Source organism: Cynara cardunculus, assembly GCF_001531365.2.
Source record: "Cynara cardunculus var. scolymus isolate 2C chromosome LG 10, CcrdV1, whole genome shotgun sequence".
Taxonomy (NCBI): Eukaryota; Viridiplantae; Streptophyta; class Magnoliopsida; order Asterales; family Asteraceae; genus Cynara; species Cynara cardunculus.
In genome coordinates, this window is record NC_037537.1 from 22,677,544 (window position 1) to 22,681,079 (window position 3,536).

The 3,536-nt window shown below is 35.5% G+C and overlaps 1 pseudogene; it reads left to right on the plus strand.

The window, feature by feature from the left end:
• The first annotated feature begins 557 nt into the window (after positions 1-557).
• LOC112520125 lies at positions 558-2,070 on the plus strand (annotated as a pseudogene).
• The last annotated feature ends 1,466 nt before the right edge of the window (positions 2,071-3,536 follow it).

Here is a 3,536-nt window from a genome sequence, read left to right on the forward strand (position 1 = left end):
TTTTTTATAAGGATAATAATTATTTATTTTGTTGTAACTCGATAATTATTCTAATTATATTTTAGATTTTTTATATTTTAAAATGAGATGTTCATTCTCTATTTGATTATGTTTATCCGCAGTTATTTATACGAATTCAAACATCGAGCTTTAATAAGTTGTACTTATGCATAATCTATACTACTTTATAAATGAAATTTGGTAAAAGTCTTAAAAACAAGTTTTGATGCATAAGGTACTATCCTTTTATGCATTGAGTCTTAAAGTCTTAAAAATGTACAAACTCTAATGCATTTAGTACAACTTTATAAAGCATACTTTGATAACCCGACTCTCTCTCTCTCTTTCAAAAGAGGCTCCACGCTCACTTCCCTTTCCAACGCACCCTCACGCTCACTTCCCTTTCCAACGCAACTTCACGCTCACTTCCGACGATTCAGTCTCCAAGATGGCTTCTGGTTCAATACCACTTTTGTCGATTTCTCCATCCGATTCCATATGAAGAGCTACAAACGAAGGAGAAAGATCGTAATTGAAGGTAGACCAACCGGAGAGAAATGGGGACGACGACGGCGTTGGCGCCGGGGCTGTCAAGGAAGCTGAAGAAAGTTCTGGAAACTCGCATCGATAATCCAGATCTGTTGGCTTCTCTCAATACACTCTCCACTTTCTATACCGATAACACTGCTCCGGCTCGGCGTAACCTCCGATCAACTATCGAGAAGCGTTCTCTGTCTATAAAATGCTCTCTATCCGGTTCTCTCTACCTCAGGCGACTTATATGTTGGGATTCTTAAATGTTGGGAATTGCTTCTTGATTTTATTCAAGGTTGCTTTGGGTTTTAGGGTTTAATTTTTTCCCCTTTGTTTTGGGTTTGAGGGCTTGAAGCAATACAACGGTTTGGTGTAAATCGAACACCAATCTTACCATTTTCTCAATCGTTGGCTTTCTCCTGGTAAGATGTTTATAATATTTTCGTTTATTTTCATTTATTTGATTTCTGAGGATTTTGGGTAACGAAGGACGATTGTATTGAATATTGAATCTTGTTCTTCTTGTGTTGATGCAGATATGTGAAGCCAATTTAGAATGGAATCTGTGATCTATATGTTTTCTTGTGCTGCAACTATCTTCATTGGCTCACTTGTAATAGTTGGGATCTTATTGATGACTTTGTTAATTGCATTGACCGTAATGTTACAATCATGTCAAAGCAGGGAAGCTGGAGTTCTTGAATCGTTCAAATCTGATCATAATTAGTATGATCATTGCAGAATGGCTGCTTTCCATTCGGAGATTAATAGCTTTGAAGGATATTATTTTTTACCTGAATTTTGTAAAGATGTTGCTGTTAAGTACATAAAAGAATGTCATTACATGAGAGAGTTGAACATTTCGGTGTCATTGGTCGAGAATTACTTCAATGGCGTCTCACCAGATGATGGTGGTCGTGATGTGGTGTTAATGGACACCGATGACTTCCTTCCTGACGACATTCTCCGTACTAACCCATTGTTGTACGGGTAATCCTCTATCTTTATCTTCATTCCATAACAATTGGAGTCACAAATGAAATGGACTACATGAATGAACCTATGTTTTTTTTATGTTCTATGGCGCATGTATAATCGGTATGGTTGCAATGATTGTGTCAGAGAGGTAAAGCATATGAAACATGTTTTCTTGATACGATTGTACTTAAAACTTCAATCTGATGGGTGGCCATTGATTATCAAGAAAGCCTGAAAAACTACCAGAAGTCACCATTGAGAACCTTACATCAGCTGGATGTGGTGGTTATTCGAAATTAATCATGAGGTAACATTGTCTGAAATCTCAATCTTCTGTTTGAATTGTTCATTAAGTTCTGCTTAGATTCTACCTTTCCAGACCCTACTTTGTGTGGGATTTACTTGGCTCAGTTGGTTTTGTTTTGTAAACCAAGTTCAAGAAAATCTAACTTCATCTAAACATAATCTCTGTTGATAAACATGGTGATTTAGACATTGTTATGATCTGGTGCAGAACAAATGAGGAGATTTCTGCTTAGATTCTACCTTTCCAGACCCTACTTTGTGTGGGATTTACTTGGCTCAGTTGGTTTTGTTTTGTAAACCACGTTCAAGAAAATCTGACTTCATCTAAACATAATCTCTGTTGATAAACATGGTGATCAGCAGAGGGTTATCACATCAAAGCTGTGATCAGCAGCCAGATGGATGCTTTGATAGGTTCAATTATGAAAACACAAAACTTCAAGATTCCGAACCCCCTTCCCATTTGAGTATTTTGGCAGAGCATCAGACTCATGGAATATGCCGGTGTCTTTTATTAGTGTAATCCTACTTCCTATTGTTGGTAATGCTGCTGAGCATGCCAGTGCCATAATGTTTGCCATGAAAGACAAGCTTTTAAGTGTATAGGCTAAATCCATTCATAAGCAAATAGGTATGAGATTAGTTGATTGATCGTCTAATGTTTTTACTTATAGGACATCACACTTGGAGTAGCAATTGGATCATCAACTCATATATCAATGTTTGTGGTAATACAATAAATCTATTTTTTTGTTCTTTTGGGTTTTGTTGATCACATGGTCTATGTATTATGTATGTTTGCGATTTTCTGACATGTAGTTCTAAATTGTTTAATTCTACAGCCCAAGAAGATGGGCCTTGAGTCAAATCCAATAAGAACCAGAAGGGATCACATGAAGGTATTGGTGTGCCTTGTGTACTTGGGTTAGTTGTTATAGTAACATACAAAATGAGCACCATACCTATATAATGTAATATTCAAGTTGTTCCAACATTTCTGTTTTTGTTCTCTTGTGTGTTTAGCAGTACAATGAAGGAACGAGCGAAGTCAGATTCAGAAAACTGCTACTGCTTGTGTAAATGCAACTTGTAAACTTGCTTATTGTGTATATAAGAGAATACTCAGCTCACCGACTCCATCTACTTTGAACGTTTATTTGTAGACTCCTTGGATGCAGATGTTGGTATAGATGCTTTCACGGTGACTGTTAAAGTGGAGATTGAACTATTACGCATTTGATCTAGAGGCGGTGGGGTTTGATTTTTTGTCATTTCGATTGATTAGGATATTGGTTTCTATTTTGGTTTGTATAAGATAATTTTTTTTTTCCAAATGTATTAATTAGATATATGTTTCTTCCGTCATTATAATTATTTGGACACCATAATTGATTTTCATGCTTGTGTACAATAAAGTTCACCTTTTATTTCTTATTTGTTACATAGTATTTGATTACATCTTGTTAGATCGTGTGTGTATTCAATTATAAGGAATCGAGGTTTAAATATTTCTAAGGGTTCTCCTGAAAGATCGAATGTTTAAATATAAATTTTGTACTTTTAATGAAAGATTGCACTTTTTTTAGTTGTAGATTTATTGAAAAATTTGACATACCGCCGCATTGCGCGGGCATACAACTAGTTACTTGTAATCTTGAATTTTAAGTAATATGCATCAATATACAGTACTTTATGCATAACAAAAATATATCGATATT